Source organism: Oryctolagus cuniculus, chromosome 14, assembly GCF_051225735.1.
Source record: "Oryctolagus cuniculus isolate XC-2025 breed Fujian yellow rabbit chromosome 14, ASM5122573v1, whole genome shotgun sequence".
Classification (NCBI taxonomy): Eukaryota; Metazoa; Chordata; class Mammalia; order Lagomorpha; family Leporidae; genus Oryctolagus; species Oryctolagus cuniculus.
This window is the reverse complement of record NC_142880.1, coordinates 66,576,984-66,597,095: the sequence shown is the minus strand read 5'-3', so window position 1 is coordinate 66,597,095 and position 20,112 is coordinate 66,576,984. Positions and strand designations below refer to the sequence as shown.

The 20,112-nt window shown below is 38.2% G+C and overlaps 1 long non-coding RNA gene across 6 annotated transcripts in view; it reads right to left on the bottom strand.

The window, feature by feature from the left end:
- Window positions 1–4,500: 4,500 nt before the first annotated feature.
- The window catches only part of LOC149122367 (uncharacterized), a 205,609-nt gene continuing 189,997 nt past the window's right edge, over window positions 4,501–20,112 (bottom strand). For 2 of the 6 annotated variants that reach the window (XR_016220738.1, XR_016220737.1), the window contains exon 5: window positions 4,501–6,912. This is a non-coding gene — a long non-coding RNA (uncharacterized LOC149122367). The remainder of the gene's footprint in view (window positions 6,913–20,112) is intronic. The other 4 variants (XR_016220732.1, XR_016220735.1, XR_016220733.1 and 1 more) reach the window with 2 other exon arrangements.

Below are 20,112 nucleotides of genomic sequence, written 5' to 3'. Positions count from 1 at the left end.
GGACAGAGATCAAACAAATTTGGAAGGGAGCTATGAATGGAATAATCAAGTCTTCCCCTCTTATTAGCTATGCAGTGAGGCTGGTGATACAATGTAGAAGTAATATTTTAATTAAATTTAAGAAGCAGTAGCCACAGATGTAAATACTTGCGCAGAAACTATTTTGGGGCCACCACTGATCATGCCGACATTCCATATGCGTGCCAGTTCTAGTACTGGCTACTTCACTTCCACTCCAGCTCCCTGCTAGTGAAAAGCGGTGGAAATGGTGAAAGTCCTTGGCCCCTGTCACCCACGTGGGACATCCACAAGAAGTCCCTGGCTTCGGCCTGACCCAGCTCTGGCTGTTGCAGCCATTTGGAGAGTGAACCAGGATGGAAGATTCTCTCTTTCTCTTTCTCTCCCTCTCTGTCCGTAACTCTCCCTTTCAAATAAATAAACAAATCTTAAAAAAAAAAAAAAAACTATCTTACCAACTGAAAGACAAAATATTAAGGCTATCTTTTATTTTCTGTGTAATACATGTTTCACATATTATTTGTAGAGACTTACTTTCAAGAAGAAAACATCCACAGAAATGTGTTCTAAAAAACGCCAATTGTGAGAAATTTGTCCATAATTTCAACTTTTTAGGGTGCAGAGGTCTATACCTAGAGAATCAAAAGTGTTAAACAATCCTAAATTACACATTACCTGTTGGAGTGAGGTGGACACTATGGGAAATGGTGGCTTGATCAGCATAGCCCTGACTGTTAATGAACAACTTAATACATTATCCCTCTTAGTAGTTTTTTATCTGTTCTACTTAATATGACTGGTTTAGTTCTATAATTGATGCACAGTTATTCTTAAGTGTTGAAAATTAACTGAAATTTGATCCCTGTTGAACATGGGAGTGGGAATGGGAGAGGGAAGAGAGGTATAATTTGGGACATACTCAGGCTGACTTGCCCCAAGTGGTGGAGTTGGAAGCATACCAGGGGATTCCAATTCAATCCCATTGAGGTGGCATGTACCAATGCCATCTCACTGTTCCAGGTGATCAATTTCAGTTCACAGTTGGTCATGGTGGAGGGACTGGGAGTCAAAGGGAGCACATAGACATGTCTAGTACCTGCTAACGCTAACCAATGGAGTAAATAAAGGGGAGAGTGATCCAACATGGGAAGTGAGATACTCAGCAGACTCATAGAATGGCAGATGTCCTAAATAGCACTCTGGCCTCAGAATCAGCCCTGAAGGCATTCGGATCTGGCTGAAAAGCCCATGAGAGTATTTCAGGCATGGAAAGCCAAGACACTCTGGCAAAAAGATCTCTGTGAGTGAGATCCCAGTGGAAAGAACAGGTCATCAAAGAAGGAGGTACCTTTCTCTGAAGGGAGGAGAGAACCTCCACTTTGACTATGACCTTGTCTAAACAAGATAAGAATCGGAGAACTCAGAGGGCTTCCATAGCCTTGGAAACTCATGACTGGAGCATAGGGAGATTACTGATGCCATAGACAGGAGTGTCAATTGGTAAAGTCAGCAACAGGAGTCACTGTGCACTTACTCCTCATGTAGGATCTCTATCCTTAATGTGCTGTACATTGAGATTTAATGCTATAACGAGTACTCAAACAATATATTTCACTTTGTGTTTCTATGGGGGTGCAAACTGTTGAAATCCTTACTTAATGCATACTAAACTGATCCTCTGTAAAAAAAAAAAAAAAAAGAAATTATCAATTCCCAACTTGACTCTTACTGGGATTAAACATGATAATAGGTCTGCTCTGATTTCATCATCATTTAAAAAAATCATGTATTATTTTTCACTTTATGTTTCTGTGTGGGAGCAAACTGTTGAAATCCTTACTTAATGTGTGCTAGGCTGATCTTCTGTATATTAAGATAATCGAAAATGAATCTTGATGTGAATGGAAGGGGAGAGGGAGTGGGAAAGGGGAGGGTTGTGGGTGGGAGGGACGGTATGGGGGGGAAGCCATTGTAGTCCATAAGTCGTACTTTGGAAATTTATATTCATTAAATAAAAGTTTAAAAAAATAATAAATCATTGACAAGAAAAAAAAATTTAAAAAAATCAATGAAAATAAAGGTTATTGATTAAAAAAAAAGTGTTAAACAATCCTAAATTACACATTACCTTTTAGGCACAACCATCAATTATATTTTTTCCACTGCTGCATAAAATGTATTTTTACAACTCTGAAATGCCATCAGGAAGAATGGTTGATTTAATTATAGTTTTGGAGAAACAATAACAGCAAAAAAAAAAAAAAGAACCTTTTTAAAACAATACTCTTTTTGTTGTTGATAATGTTATAGACAATTGCACAAATTATTCCTACAATTAAGCCCTGCTTTGGGTCAAGAGAGAGGAAAAGAGACTACCAGAAATAACTTTAAAACAAACTCAGTATAATTATGTGTTTTTAGATGTTGGACCCCAGGCAGTGTGGGGCTGAGGTTCCCGAAAGTAGGAAAACAAATGAGGTGAGCCAAGTTATAATTGCCTCAATTTGGATAAGTTTCTAGATTTCAAGAAAGGGACGCAAAACCAAAGTGGAGCCTAGGCGTCTCCCAGAGTTGAGCAAACAGAATTAGGAGTCCAGGGACCTAAGCTAGCTGCAGGGTTCCTAGGGCAGCATAACAAATTGCAGAGAGCTGCTGAGAGAACACAGAGCAAGCAATCCTCCCAGGGTGCTCCTCTGTCTTCAGCTGGTATTGATCAGCTCAAGTGTGTGAGGAAACTACAAGAGGCCAAGCAAAAATCACCAAACAGGATTAAAGCTGAAATCTGCAAAGCTCAGACAAGGCTGAGAATGTTTGTGTTCTTATCATCATAAAGGAAAAGCTCCAAGCATAAGATCAACGAAGAAATGCACACAAAGGCATTTCATATTCAAGTGTTTAAAGCAATTACATATGACTCTGAGCATATGGTCAGGTTTCCATCCATGTCCATGTCCTCTTCCCATTGCATAGCCCTTGTCAGTCAAATGAAGCTAACACACTTGCTTGAATACACTATGCTCACTATGCCCAGTACTTTAGAAATGCCTATGTACAACACAAGGGAGAGGCCGAGTTTGAAAGTCAACCACAGAATATTTGCAACAAGTTTATTTATTTTATTTTTTATTTTTGACAGGCAGAGTGGACAGTAAGAGAGAGAGACAGAGAGAAAGGTCTTCCTTTGCCGTTGGTTCACCCTCCAATGGCTGCCACGGCCGGCGCACCACACTGATCCGATGGCAGGAACCAGGTACTTATCCTGGTCTCCCATGGGGTGCAGAGCCCAAGGACTTGGGTCATCCTCCACTGCACTCCCTGGCCACAGCAGAGAGCTGGCCTGGAAGAGGGGCAACCGGGCGAGAATCCGGCGCCCTGACTGGGACTAGAACCCAGTGTGCCGGCGCAGCAAGGCAGAGGATTAGTCTAGTGAGCTGCAGCGCCGGCCACAACCAAGTTTTAAATAGTCTTAGGTATATGTTTTTGCATTCTTCCTTAACAAATCTCTTTACACGTGACTCAGGCATCTAGGCTATGCTGCCACACTATAAAATATTTTGCCTTGAGGTTGAGGATAAGGATTTAACTCCTTTCCTCTCTCCTTGAGTTTGATGTCTTTAGACAGTGCCTGGGTTTCTCAAGCTCATTTTCTCTCTTAGCCAAGAATTTACTTGCCTTTTGCAACATTTTTCTAACCACAGGTAAAACTTGCACTACTATTTCCAGCCTTGCTCCAGAGATGTTAGCCCATGTCAAAGCTCAGAGCTGCCTAGTATCACTGAAGAACAAAAAAGTGCATACTGCCTGGTCTGTTCTACACTGCAGTCTCAAAAAGAACCTTTGCAAAAATACGTATTTTCATATTTGTCTAGCATTTGTCATTATTTTAGATCTCTAGCATCAGAACCTCTTGTTATTGTGGAGAAACTCCCTATTGTGTGCATAAAGCTGAAAATGCTGGGATTCAGCTCTGCCCTAGACGTTGGTTCTGGAGCAAGGGACGCTGTGGAGAATGCTCTCTGGTCATGGCTGCAGGTTTGGTTTCAACAAAATCAAGTTCACAAGGACAGTCTTTCTGTAGCACTAGCAACAACATTCCATGTCTAGTGCCAGACTGCCAAGCTGTTGCACCTAGTGCTTTGGGATATTGTTTCAGACTGGTATATCAGCCTGTCCATTGCTTAGCTGGGACCTCAAACTTTAAAAAATAAAAAAAAAAGTTCCTTTTGGCCTTGATCAACTATTGTCAGTTCTGCAAAGTGCTTGGATGTGAAAGCCTGATTCAAAACTCACATGTCCTAGATTTAATCATGGCTCTACCCACTTGACTTGAGTGATTTGAAGCAAGTAATGACTCCTTTCTGAGTTTCAAGGTCTTCAGCTAGAAAGTGGAGAAAAGACTCTGAGTGGCTGGGGGAATTAAATAATGTAGCAAATCAGTGTAGTCAAAATTAAAATCTTTAAATGCTTCAAAAATGAAATTTTTCTATATAAAATTATTTGTTGGATAGTGGCTTTTCTTCTCCCCTTGATTATAAATTACTGGACTAGTTTCTGATGCAATAAACAGCCACAAAAATGCAATGGTTTACAACAGAAGGTACTTTTTCTTGCTCACAAGTTTGAGGCCTGATAGGAGCTTTGTTTAGCCCACTTGGAGGCAGTTAGGGTCTGGCCCAGGAATACCCCACATGCTCTCATTCTGACGCCCAACCAGAGAGCACTTGAGGATGAGATCTTTGTATAGTGGACGATAAGAGCGCAAGAAGCCATGTTCAACATTTCTAGGACATTGAAAACCTGCTCTGATATGGGGTGTTTCAGGTCAGTTCACATGTCATTGATTTGGAACATCAAAGTATCCTCCTTACACAAAATAGATGCAGGGGAAAATCTGATTGCTGAACAATAATGCATCCTACTGCAGCCACAGGGACAATATCATTTGCTTTTTCACCTCAGAGTATAAAGCCTAACTTGTAATAAACTAATTGCTTAAAAGATGTTTTCTGAGTACAGTGATAAATTCCACAGCCATAGATAGATAGGAAATAGCTCTAAAATAGTCCTTAGAAATCACCCAAGTCCTCCAGCTAATTTTAAAGTGAAAAGGTTAGATTCATAAAATTCTGTGATTTATATGTGTTGGTGATCTTTCTACCAGGTAATATAACTTCAGAGGCATGGGTGCAAGTAGAAATAGTTCATTCTGGAATGCAATCAACTCACGTAAATAGGGCATGATGCTTAAAAAGCCAGACCCATATAGCAAATCCCCCTGTTACTATTTTTTTTATCCTGTTACTATTAACTGCAAATAATTAGCCCCTGATTAAAAGCTGTTGACCACAAGGTGCAAGAGATGACTTGGTGTATATAGGTGAATTAGTGCAAATTTACCCCTACTTAAATAATTAGGAGCAGACAATTTTCTCCCTTTAAGAGGTAGATTATTGCAATCTGTATTCAGATTCCTGTTTTTTTTTAAAACACAACTCTTTGAAATATCTGTCAGTTACCTAGAGTGTTCTTATAAGCTAATCATTCTATCCATGCTATCAACCAAAATTCAGATGAACAGATTTGCTTTAAAAATTAAAAGTTAACCAAGAAGAATCAGCATGTATGGCTCTACTCAGTTCTGGTTCCTAGTGCTCAGATAAAATATACTGTTTATCATATGCGAAACTTCAACCCTCAGCAAGGAAGAGCTAAAATAAGGCAGAGAATATTGTAGATGGAGCTAAAACAACAATTTAGCATCTTATTAATTCCAATACTATTATCTCTTATATTTTGCTAGATGTTATAACAGAAATACTTTGGATGAAGGAAAATACTTCCCTGCAGCTCTCAACATTGGAACTTTAAATACAAGGTAATTTATTACAACAAAGCAAAGTAGATGTTGGACACAGAAAGGAGAAAATATGATAGTTCTCTGTTTTCAGTGCTTATAAGCTTTTGATTTGCATAATAATTTTAACTACTGAAAAAATAAGGAACACTCAAATATTATGCTTCTGGTAGAAAAACTGGAATTTCCTTTGTCAAAGAATCAACATAAATCTGATCTGAACCTAATAAGCTTAATATTTTACATGGCTTGTAGCACAAACTGAAGACTAGATTTACTCACATTTTATCTAAATGGGAATATAACATCTAAGAAGTGCTTTATTCACCTGTTGGAGTGCAGATAGATCTCAAAACTGTAACTTAATTTTCTGTGAGTTCTTTTTGACTCTTTGCCCATATCCCAATGCTAAAAGAATTTTAATTTTTCAGTTAATAGTGTTCAAACTATTGTGTCAACTAAACATTTAAACTCGTGTTCGGGACTGTTTTTAGCCTGTCACTTGTTTTCTAAGACAACCCTTTATTTTTCAGGATCCATCAAAATGCTGACAGAGATGGTGAGGTGGAGCCACTGACACACAGACTGCCATTTCCCACAGTGCTGGTTGGTATTGTAGTGTGATTTGTCATGCCCACGCACCAAACATCCTCAACCTGTATTCATCTTGGACTGGTCTTGCGATCTGGTCTTCTGAGGCTTCACAGTAATACTCACATTGAAACCCATGTTCCCAGTCACAGCATCTACTCAAGACCTCTTCTATTCTATATGTTTTCTCAACATTTCTTGTCACCTCATCTGTTCACACAGAGCTTGTGACTACCACAAATGGGCTTCATGTAATTGGGAAAATTATTCCAGATCCATCCATTTGATGACATTGCTGTAAGCCATCTTGTTTGATATACAATAGTGAATTCAAGGTATCTCTGCAGTCTGTAACTTCTTCAGTCTTTATCCAGAGACTTTAAGGTTCAATATGTTTGCATCATTCCAAATTTATCTGGATATATTTTCTTGCTCCCAAAGATTCAGCTCTAGAAGAGAATGTGAAGCCAAAAGATTTAGTACAATGTGACAGCCAGCTCCTACTAACTCATGAAAGTCATTGCCTGACTTCTTTAGGAAACTGTTAGCCAGTTGTTAAGCCCAAACATCATTTTAACTTATATGAACTTTAAATTTATTAAAAGAAAAATATTCCAAAATCATCATACATTATTAATTTTAATGCATTTAGTAATTTATTAATTTTATTGATACTTTTACTAAGATAGATTTTACTGATATCAATGCCTTTCAGGTTCTTTCATGTGTATCATTCCAACTCTCCATTCAGTGACATCAAGGTTGGTAATTCTAAATTCCCATGATGTGAGAATTTTCAGTATAGAAATTAACACACTGCAGTCACTGCTAGAGTTTCACTTCTTACCATTCATGTCCTTGTACTTTGTCTCTTCTACTTTTCCAGTGGCCTAAGGGTTTTATTATTGTTTAAGGGTGACAAGACTTCATTTTGTATACCCTTCTTATTCTGGTTTTTCACAAAGCAGTAATGACATTACTTGTTATTATAGAATAGTAGCAAAGGACATGGACTTTCAAAAATATTGTTCTCTTCTGATAAGTGGTAGGTAATATAGAATACAAAAAATAGTAAGGAACAAAATGGACATCTTGGGATTTGACTGTTGTTTTAGCCCTTCTTCATACTCCTGTGGAACTGTGGTATTTCGACTTTTTACTTGCTAAATTTTATGGTTAATAGTACACTAGGTCTGTGATTATACTGTAGACTGAAATCGTGAACCATTATAGTGATATAAAATAGTCCCAAAAAGACAAATGCTACATGTTTTCCCTGATCTGTGCTAATAAATACCTAAAATGTAACGTAGAAAAGCAAAATCCCTATTTTGAGCTTCAGTGATTGTTTACAGTCTTTAACAGTGTTTTCTTTTCATCTTCTTCTATTCGTTGAACTCTTAGTATAGGGTTAACCTTACAAATATTCAATAAACTGAAAATGGATCTTTTTAAAAACTAAGAGTGGGGATAGGAGAGGAAGTATGGGAGTGTGGGTAAGAAGGAGGCCAGGCTGGGAAGAATCACTATGTTCCCAAGTCTCTGTAAATAAAATACATGAAATCTGTAATCCTTAAATATAATCTTAAAAATAAAATTAAAATAAAGAAATAAAAAATTAAATAAAAATGTTTAAAAGAGGAATGAGGGAAGGAAGGGGATTGAGGGAGGGAAAGAGGAAGGGAGGAAAGTATGGGTATTTTCTTAGAATTGTACCTATGGGAGAGCTTCCAAGATGGTGGAGAAGGGAGGGAGCTTACTGCTCTAGTCTAGGAGAGGATAGCTTAAAAAAAGTGGAGAGGGCCGACGCTGTGGCCCAGTGGATTAAAGCCCTGGCCTGAAGCGCCAGCATCCCATATGGGCACCGGATCTAGACCCAGCTGCTCCACTTCTGATCCAGGGAAAGCAGTAGAAGATGGCCCAAGTCCTTGGGCCTCTGCACCTGCATGGAAAACCCAGAAGAAGCTCCTGGTTCCTGGCTTCAGATTGGCACAGCTCCAGCCATTGCAGCCAACTGGGGAATAAACCAGTGGATAGAAGATCTCTCTCTTTGTTTCTACCTCTCTCTGTAACTCTGACTTTCAAATAAATAAAATAAATCTTTTAAAAAAAGTGGAAAGAGTAGAGTTTCAGGGAGGAGTTAGAAAATGGCAGAGAAACTCTATAAAAATTAGAAGGACACAGTGGACCTACATGGAGAGTGTGGACGCCCATAACTCAGGACCCCAGTAACAGAGCGCCTCTGCACCAGCATTGGTGAGGTGAGGCCAGACTTCAGCAGCCCAAAACACTGGTGATAAAGCTGCTGGAAGAACCTAGAGGGAACCCGACTTGGAGCCCCTTGGGGGATAGTGTACCTACCAAACTAGAGGAGAAAAAAGAGGGGGGTGAGACACGTTTTTTTCTCTGATCACTTTACAATAGCACCCTGTAACAAGGTGATAGAGTATAACACTGCACAGGCTTCTGTCTCTGCCCAGAAACCAGCCAAGAGGGGACTCCTGACCCTGGTGGAGAGAATAGCAGGGGGCTGGGTACTTGTGACAGTGGGAGGCTTGTGTACCAGGACAGTGAAAACACCTGAGGCTGTGTGGGAGGACTCATAGTGTGGCAGATGAATATTATAGCCACTGGGGCTAGTAGGGCTAGTGCTCAGGCACTGGTCTCCTTTGAAGAGATGTTCGCAGAAAAACCCCCCCTTCTGATAAAAAAAAAATAGCAGATTTACCATGCCAAACCAGAATAAGTCACCTTAAACATGCTCTTCACCCTGGAGAACTGAACAGAGCTTCCTGGCCACACCTACCATATGCCTCTAGATAGTCATTGAAAGCAGACACTCCACTTATCAACAGAGGCATAGTACAAAACTAAAAGCCACCACAGTCAAAAAAAAAAAAGAGTTTATCCACAAATGTTGAAAAACAAATAAACAAATGCACCAATTCAAGAAACAATAAGGAAGACAACATGATGCCCCCAAAAAGGACACAACCCTTCAGTACTAGATTGTGAAGATGAGATCGAAAAAATGCCAGAAATGGAGTTTAAAAAATTGATCATAGGATTACTTAGAAGTAATACAAACAAATGCATGAACTAATGAAATCCACACATCACATGAAAGAAAATTTCTCCCGCAAAATTGAAATCTTAAAGAGAAATCAAAATGAAGTCTTGGAAATGAAAAATCCAATAGAACAGATAAAAAAATGCAGTAGAAAGCCTTAACAACAGAAGTGAAGCAGAATAAATATGTGACTAAGAAGACAAAGAAATTCTATAGTCCATCCAAAAAGAAGAGGAAACTAAAAAACTAAGAAACACTGTTGGGAACCAACAGGAGACTATCAAATTACCCTACATATGGGTTCTAGGAATTCCTGAAGGTGTGGAAAGACAGAAAGGATTAAAAGGCATTTTCAGTGAAAAAATAACATAAAGATTTCCTAGTTTGGAGAAAGAAAGAAATGCCCAGGTACAAAAAGCACATACAACTCCTAATAGACACGACCAGAAAAGATCTTCACTGTGACACACTGTGATCAAACTCACCACAGTAAAACATAAATAAAAGATCCTAAAATGTGCACAATAAAAATCCCAGGTTACTTTCAGAGGATCTCCCATTAGACTCAGAGCATACTTCTCATCAGAAATTCACAGGCTTTGAGAGAATGGTGAGATATATTCCCCAAGTATTAACAGAAAAAAAAACCTGTCAACCCAGAATACTGTACCCTGCAGAATCCTCATTTATGAATGAAAGTGAAATAAAGACCTTCCATAAAAAACAGAAATTTAAAGATTTTGTCACCACCCATCTAGCCCTACAAAATATGCTTAAAGATGTGCTGTACACAGAAACATAGAAACATGGTCATCACTACAAAAGAAGATACAGAAAATCTCTTAGTAAAAGTTCAAAGGAAATTCAAAGTAAAAAATAGGAATGTTTCAGAAAAAATTGCAGGGCAAAGTCATTCCTTATCAATAATCACCTTGAATGTAAATGCCCTCAACTCTCCAGTTAAAAGACACAGACTGGCTAAATGGATTAAAAAACAAAACCCATCTATTTGCTGCCTACAGGAAACACCAACAAAGATGCATGCAGAATGAAAGTGAAGGAATAGAAAAAGATATTCCATGCCAACAGAAACCAAAAAAGAGCTGGTGTAGCCATCGTAATATAAGACAAAATAAACTTTAGCACAAAAACTGTTAAGAGACAAAGAAGGGCACTATATGATGATTAAGTGATCAATTCAACAGGAAGATGTAACTATTATAAACTTATATGCAGCTAATTACAGGACACCTGGCTATTTAAAAGAAATCCTAAGTGATTTAAAGGGAGACATAAACTCCAATACAATAGTAATGTGGGACAGTAATATGCCACTTTCCACAAAGGACAGATCAGACAGACAGAAAATCAGCAAAGAAATATAGAGTTAATTCACACTGTAGACCAAATGGAAACAAGAGATATCTACAGCCTTATCATCCTACAGTTGCAGAGTAATCATTTTTCTCACCAGTGCATGGAACTTTCTCTAGGACTGAACACATGCTAGGCCATAAAGAAAGCCTCACAAACAAAAAAGCGGTCTGCACCCTAATGTTTATTGCAGCTCAATTCACAATAGCTAAGACCTGGAACCAACCTAAATGCCCATCAACGGTAGACTGGATAAAGAAATTATGGGATATGTACTCTTTAGAATGCTATAGCGCAGTAAAAAACAATGAAATCCAGTCATTTGCAACAAAATGGAGGAATCTGCAACACATCATGCTGAGTGAAATAAGCCAGTCCCAAAGGGACAAATATCATATGTTCTCCCTGATCAGTGACAACTGACTGAACACCAAAAAGGAAACCTGTTGAAGTGAAATGGACACTATGAGAAACAGTGACTTGATCAGCATACCCCTGACTGTTAATGAACAACTTAATACGTTATCCCTCTTAGTATTTTTTTTTGTCTGTTCTACTTAATACTACTGGTTTAATTCTGTAATTAATACACAGTTATTCTTAAGTGTTGAAATTTAACTAAAATGTGATCCCTGTTAAATATAAGAGTGGGAATAAGAGAGGAAAGAGATATACAATTTGGGACATGCTCAAGCTGACTTGCCCCAAATGGTAGAGTTAGAAACATACCAAGGGATTCCAATTCAATCCCATCAAGGTAGCATGCACCAATGCCATCTCACTAGTCCAAGTGATCAATTTCTGTTCACAGTTGATCATAATGAAAGGACTAAGAGTCAAAGGGATCACATAAACAAGTCTAGTGCCTGGTAATACTAACCGATAGAATAAATAAAGGGGAGAGCGATCCAACATGGGAAGCGAGATACACAGCAGACTCAGAATGGCGGATGTCCTAAACAGCACTCTGGCCTCAGAATCAGCCCTAAAGGCATTCGGATCTGGCTGAAAAGCCCATGAGAGTATTTCAGGCATGGAAAGCCAAGACACACTGGCAAAAACAAAAACAAAAACAAAAACAAAAACAAAAAAAACAACACCAACAACACCTAAATGAAAGATCTCTGTGAGTGAGATCCCAGTGGAAAGAACAGGTCTTCAAAGAAGGAGGTACCTTTCTCTGAAGGGAGGCGAGAACTTCCACTTTGACTATGATCTTGTCTAAATAAGATAAGAGTCAGAGAACTCAAAAGGCTTCCATAGCCTTGGAAACTCATGACTGGAGCATAGGGAGATTACTGATGCCATAAACAGGAGTGTCAATTTGTAAAGTCAACAACAGGAGTCACTGTGCACTTACTCCTCATGTAGGATCTCTGTCCTTAATGTGCTGTGCATTGAGATTTAATGCTATAACAAGTACTCAAACAGTATATTTTTCACTTTGTGTTTCTATGTGGGTGCAAACTGTTGAAATCTTTACTTAATGTATACTAAACTGATCTTCTGTATATATAGAAAATTGAAAATGAATCTTGATATGAATGGAAGGGGAGAGAGAGGGAAAGGGGAGGGTTGCGTGTGGGAGGGAAGTCATTGGGGGGGGGGGGGAGCCAATATAATCCATAAGCTGTACTTTGGAAATCTATATTCATTAAATAAAAGTTAAAAAAAAGGAAGCCTCAGTAAATTCAAAAAAATCAAAATCATACCATCCAGTCTTGGACCACAATGGAATGAAGCTGGAAATCAACAACTCAGGCATCTCTAGAACATATGCAAACAAAAGGAGACTGAACAACATTCTCTTGGATGAAAAGTGAGTCACAATAGAAATCAAAAGAGTAATCAAAAAAAATTTCTGGAAACAAATGAAGATGACAATATAACATATCTAAACTTATGGAATACAGCAAAAGCATTGTTAAGAGGAAAGTTTATAGCAATTGGTGCCTACATCAAGAAATTGGAATGGCATCAATTATGAGCTATCAATGCACCTCAAGAATCCAGAAAAACAGCAAACAAACCCAAAACTATTAGGAAAAAAGAAATAATTAAAATTATATAAGAAATCAATAAAGTTGAATCAAAAATACAAAAGATCAGCAAAATGAAGAGCTATTTTTTGGAAAAAGTAAACAAAATTGACACACCATTGGCCCAACTAACCAGAAGAAGGAGAGAGAAGACCCAAATTAATAACATTAGAGATGAAAAAGGAAATGTAACAACAGACACCACAGAAATAAAAAGAGTCATCAGAAATTACTACAAAGAGTTTTATGCCAACAAACTGGGAAATCTAGCAAAAATGGATAGATTCTTGGACACATACACCCTACATAAATTGAATCATGAAGACATAGAAAACCTAAATAGACCCACAATGGAGTCAGAAACTGAATCAGTAATGCAGACCCTCCAAATAAAGAAAAGCCCAGGACTGGATAGCTTCACTGCTGAATTTTACCAGACATTTAAAAAAGAGCTAACTCCAATTCTTCTCAAGTTATTCAAAACAAGTGAAAGGGAGGTAATCCTAATCAAACTCTTTCTATGAAGCCAGCATCACCTTAATTCCAAAACCAGGAATAGTCACAACAGAGAAAGAGAACTACAGACCAATCTCCCTGAAGAGCATAGATACAAAAATCCTCACAAAATTCTAGCCAATTGAATCCAACAACACATTAGAAAGATCACCCACCCAGACCAACTGGGATTTATCCCTGGTATGCAGCGATGATTCAACACTCACAAATCAGTGTGATATATAATATTATAAACTGAAAAAAAAAACCATATGATGATCTCAGTAGCTGTAGAGAAAGCATTTGATAGAATACAACACCCTTTCATGATGAAAATCTTAAACAATTTGGGATTAGAAGGAACATTCCTGAACACAATCAAGGCAATTAATTATAAACTCACAGCCAGCATCTTAGGAATGGGGAAAAGTTGGAAGCATTCCCACTAAAGTCCATAACTTAACAAGTATGCCCACTTTCACCATTGCTACTCAGTATGGTCCTGGAAATTTTAGCCAGAGTCATTATGCATTAAAAGAAATCAAAGGGATACAAATTGGGAAGGAGGAAGTCTAAATATCCCTAAATGCCAATGATACGATTCTATATATTTGGGTTCAGCAGACTCCACCAAGAGACTATTGGAACTCATAGAAGAGTTTGTTAAAGTAGCATGATATAAAACCAATATATGGCTGGTGCCACAGCTCAATAGGCTAATCCTCCACCTGCGGCACTGGCACCCTGGGTTCTAGTCCCAGTCAGGGTGCCAGATTCTGTCCCCGTTGCTCCTCTTCCAGTCCAGCTCTCTGTTGTGGCCTGGGAGTGCAGAGGAGGATGGCCCAAGTCCTTGGGCCCTGCACCCCATGGGAGACCAGGAGAAGCACCTGGCTCCAGGCTTCGGATCAGCGCAGTGTGCCAGCTGCAACAGCCATTGGAAGGTGAACCAACGGAAAAAGGAAGAGTTTTCTCTCTTTCTTTCTCACTGTCCACTCTGCCTGTCAAAAAAAATAAAAATGAAAAAAATATACAACAATCCATAGCCTTTTTATACATAGAAAATGCCAAGGCTGAGGTTGAGCTTCTGAGATCAATCCCATTCACAATAGCTACAAAAAAAATCCTCTATCTTAGAATAAATTTAACAAAGAATGTCAACGATGTCTATGATGAGAATTACAAAACATTAAAAAAGAAGAAAATATAAAAAAGGATAAATATTTCGTTTTCATGATTTGTAAGAATATCATCAAAACATCAAAATGTCCATTCTTCAGAAACTAACTTACAGATTAATGAGATACCAATCAAAATACCCAAGATACTCTTCTCAGACTCTGAAAAAATGATGGTTAAAATCATATGGAAACACAGAATACCTTAAATAGCTAAAGCAATCTTATACAACAAAAAAACCAAGCTGGAGCTTAGTATGTCTCAAGACATACTACAAGGCAGTTATAATAAAAAACAGTCTGGTTCTGGTACAAAAACAGATGGATAGACCACTGGAAAAGAAAGGAAACATGAAAAATCAAGGCAAGCATCTATATACAGCTTATATTTGACCAAGGAGCTAAAACAAATCCCTGTAGCAAGGACAGATGCTTCAACAAATGGTGTTGGAAAAAAATGGATTTCCACATGCACAAGTATGAAACAAGATCCCTACCTTACACGTTACACCAAAATCCACTCAAAATTGATTAAAGATCTAAATCTATGACCAGACACCATCAAACCATCAAATTATTAGAGAACATTAGGGAAACCTTGCAAGACATTGGCACAGGCAAAGAGTTCTTAGAAAAGAACCCAGAGAGGCAGTCAGTCAAAGTCAAATTAAAAAAGGGATTACATTAAATTAAGAAGTTTCTGTACTACATACACACACACACACACAGGAAATTGAACAGGTAACCAACAGAATAGGAAAGATTATCTGCAAACTATGCAACTGATAAAGGATTAGTAACCAGAATATACAAAGAAATCAAGAAACTCCACAAAAACAAAACAAACAACCCAGTTAATAGATGTGCGAAGGACTTAAACAGACATTTTTCAAAAGAGGAAATCCAAATGGGCAACAGACACATGAAAAAATGTTCAGGATCTGCAATAAACATTAATGTGCAGACTGCTTTTTTTGTTTGCCAATTTCATTTCCTTTGGGTAAATTCTAAGGAGTGGGATGGCTGGGTTGAATGGTAGGGTTATATTCAGGTTTCTGAGGAATCTCCAGACTGACTTCCATAGTGGCTTGACCAGTTTGCATTCCCACCAACAGTGGGTTAGTGTCCCTTTTTCCCCACATCCTTGCCAGCATCTTTTGTTGGTAGATTTCTGAATGTGAGCCATTCTAACTGGGGTGAGGTGGAACCTCATTGTGGTTTTGATTTGCATTTCCCTGATTGCTAGTGACCTTGAACATTTTTTCATGTGTCTGTTGGCCATTTGGATTTCCTCTTTTGAAAAATGTCTATTGAGGTCCTTGGCCCATCTCTTAAGTGGTTGTTTGTTTTGATCTTGTGGAGTTTCTTGATCTCTTTGCAGATTCTGGTTATCAACTCTTTATCAGTTGCATAGTTTGCAAATATATTTTCCCATTCTGTCGGTTGTCTCTTCACTTTCCTGACTGTTTCTTTTGCAGTACAGAAACTTCTCAATTTGATGCAATCCCAAATGTTAATTTTGGCTTTGACTGCCTGTGCTTCTGGGGTGTTTTCCAAAAAGTCATTGCCGGTACCTAAATCTTTCAGGGTTTTTCCAATGCTCTCTAATAATTTGACGGTGTCAGGTCGTAGATTTAAGTCTTTAATCCATGTTGAGTGTATTTTTGTGTAAGGAGAAAGGTAGGGGTCTTGCTTCATGATTCTGCACGTGGAAATCCAATTTTCCCAGCACCATTTATTGAAAGACTGTCCTTACTCCAGGGATTGGTTTTGGATCCTTGATCAAATATGAGTTGGCTGTAGGTGTTTGGATTGATTTCTGGTGTTTCAATTCTGTTCCATTGGTCTGTCCATCTGTTTCTGTACCAGTACCATGCTGTTTTGATTACAACTGCCCTGTAGTATGTCCTGAAATCTGGTATTGTGATGCCTCCAGCTTCGTTTTTGTTGTACAAGATTGCTTTAGCTATTCGAGGTCTCCTGTGTCTCCATATAAATTTCAGCATCATTTTTTCTAGATCTGAGAAGAAGGTCTTCGGTATCTTGATTGGTATTGCATTGAATCTATAAATTGCTTTTGGGAGAATGGACATTTTAATGATATTGATTCTTCCAATCCATGAGCATGGAAGATTTTTCCATTTCTTGGTATCCTCTTCTATTTCTTTCTTTAAGGTTTTGTAATTTTCATCATAGAGATCTTTAACGTCCTTGGTTAAGTTTATTCCAAGGCATTTGATTGTTTTGTAGCTATTGTGAATGGGATTTATCTTAGAAGTTCTTCCTCAGCCATGGCATTGTCTGTGTATACAAAGGCTGTTGATTTTTGTGCATTGATTTTATACTCTGCTACTTTGCCAAAATCTTCTATGAGTTCCAATAGTCTCTTTGTAGAGTTCTTTGGGTCCCCTAAATAAAGAATCATATCATCTGCAAAGAGGGATAGTTTGAGTTCTTCCTTCCCAATTTGTATTCCTTTAATTTCTTTTTCTTGCCTGATGGCTCTGGCTAAAACTTCGAGAACTATATTGAATAGCAGTGGTGAGAGTGGGCATCCCTGTCTGGTACCAGATCTCAGTGGAAATGCTTCCAACTTTTCCCCTTTCAATTCACAATAGCTAAGACATGGAACCAACCCAAATGCCCATCAACAGTAGACTGGATAAAGAAATTATGGGACATGTACTCTATAGAATAGTATACAGCAGTCAAAAACAACGAAGCCCAGTCATTTGCAACAAGATGGAGGAATTTGGAAAACATCATGCTGAGTGAATTAAGCCAGTCCCAAAGGGACAAATATCATATGTTCTCCCTGATTGGCGACAACTAACTGAGCACCAAAGGGGAAACTTGTTGAAGTGAAATGGACACTATGAGAAACAGTGACTTCATCAGCTCTTGTCCTCACGGTTGATGTACAATGTAATACTTTATCCATTTTAGTATTTTTTTTGTTCTAGTACCATTGGTTGAACTCTTTAATTAACACACAATTGTTCTTAGGTGTTTAAATTTTAACTGAAAAGTGATCCCTGTTAGGAATTTGGAAAACATTATGTTGAGTGAAATAAGCCAATCCCAAAGGGACAAATACCACTTGTTCTCCTTGATAGGTGACAACTAACTGAGCACCAAAAAGGAAACCTGTTAAAGTGAAATGAACACTATGAGAAACGGTGACTTGATCAGCCCTCACCCTGACTGATGATGAGCAGCTTAATATGTTATCCCTCTTAGTATTTTTTTGTTTGTTCTACTTAATACTTTTGGTTGAATACTGTAATCAATACACAATTCTTCTTAAGTGCTGAAACTTAACTGAAAAGCGATTGCTGTTAAATATGAGTGGGAATAAGAGAGGGAAGAGATGTGCAATTCGGGACATGCTCAAGCTGACTTACCTCAAACAGTAGAGTTAGAAACATACCAGGGGATTCGAATTCAATCCCATCAAGGTGGCATGTACCAATGCCATCTCACTAGTCAAAGTGATCAATTTCTGTTCACAATTGATCATAATGATAGGACTAAGAACCAAAGGGATCACATAAACAAGAATAGTGCCTGCAAATACTAGCTGATAGAATCAAAAAGGGAGAGAATGATCCAGCATGGGAAGTGAGATACACAGCAGACCCATAGAATGGCAAATGTCCTAACAGCACTCTGGCCTCAGAATCAGCCCTTAAGGCATGCGGATCCAGCTGAAAAGCCCATGAGACTATTTCACGCATGGAAAACCAAGACACTCTGGGGGAAAAAAAAAACCTAAATGAAAGATCTCTGCAAGTGAGATCCCAGTGGAAAGAACGGGTCATCAAAGAAGGAGGTACCTTTCTCTGAAGGGAGGAGAGAACTTCCACTTTGACTATGGCCTTGTCTAAAAATGATCAGAATCGGTGAACTCAGGGGGCTTCCATAGCCTTGGCAGCTCATGACAAGAGCCTAGGGTGATTACTGATGCCATAAACAAGAGTGTCAATTTGTTAAGTCAACAACAGGAGTCACTGTGCACTTACTCCTCATGTAGGATCTTTGTCCTTAGTGTGCTGTACATTGAGATCTAATGCTATAACTAGCACTCAAACAGTATTTTTCACTTTATGTTTCTGTGTGGGAGCAAACTGTTGAAATCTTTACTTAATGTATGCTAAACTGATCTTCTGTATATAAAGAGAATCGAAAATGAATCTTGATATGAATGGAAGGGGAGAGGGAGTGGATAAGGGGAGGGTTGCGGGTTGGAGGGACGTTATGGGGGGGAAGCCATTGTAATCCATATTCTGTACTTTGGAAATTTATATTCATTAAATAAAAGTTAAAAAAATAAAAAAATAAAAAAAGTTCAGGATCACTAGCCATCAGGGAAATGAAAATCAAAACCACAATGACATTTCACCTCACCCCAGTTAGAATGCCTTTCATAGAGAAATCAAAAACAACAAATACTGGGAAGGATGTGGAGGAAAAGCTACCCTAATCTACTATCAGAATGTAAACTGGTAAAGCCACTGAGTATGGAGATACCTCAAAAATCTGAATATAGACCTACCATGTTACCCAGCCATCCCACTCCTGGGAATTTACCCAAGGCAAGTGAAATCAGTAAACAAAAGAGCTTTCTGCACCTCCATGTTTATTGCAGCTCAATGCACAATAGCTAAGAAATGGAATCAACATAAATGCCCAGCAACAGAAGACTGGATAAAGAAATTATGGGATATGTACACTATGGAATACTACACAGTATAAAAAAATGAAATCCAGTCATTTTCAGCAAAATGGATGAATCTGGAAAATATCATACTTAGTGAAATAAGTCAGTCCATAAGGGAAAAAAAACATACATTCTCCCTGACCTGGGATATCTAATAGAGCACCTAAAAGGCAATCTGTAAAAGCGAAATTGACACTTTGAGAAGGGATGACTTGAGCTGCCCTTGTTTTGACTGCCAAGCAACAGTTTCATTTTTTTGTTTTTTTCATACTATTAAACTCTTTACTTAACAAGGAGTTAATCATATGTGTATAAATTCAATTGAGGATGGATCTCAGTAAAAAAAAAATAAGAGTGAGAATAAGAGAGAGAGGAGGAATTTTGTAACTGTAAAGTTGTATAGTTCTGAATGTCTTCCTACAAACTTACTTCTAGGGGGACAGTTTAAAAACTTGTCAGGGGTTCCCAAATCCCATTAAGCTGGGTGGTAAAAATGCCACCTTAAGTGTTTAAGTGACCCATATTAAATGTTAAAGTGCACATATAGATAGTATTAAGTAATAAAGAGGTCATATAAATAGGATCAAATGTCTGGTAATAATATTAGATAGAATTAAAAAGGAGAGAATGTTCCAACATGGGAAGCAGTCCACACAGCAGACTCAGAATGACAATTGCTTTGAGTAATACTCTCACCTCAGAATCAGCCCTTAAAGCTTCCTGGTCTGGCTGAAAAGCCCATGAGAGCATTTCAGGCATGCAAGCCAAGAAACTGT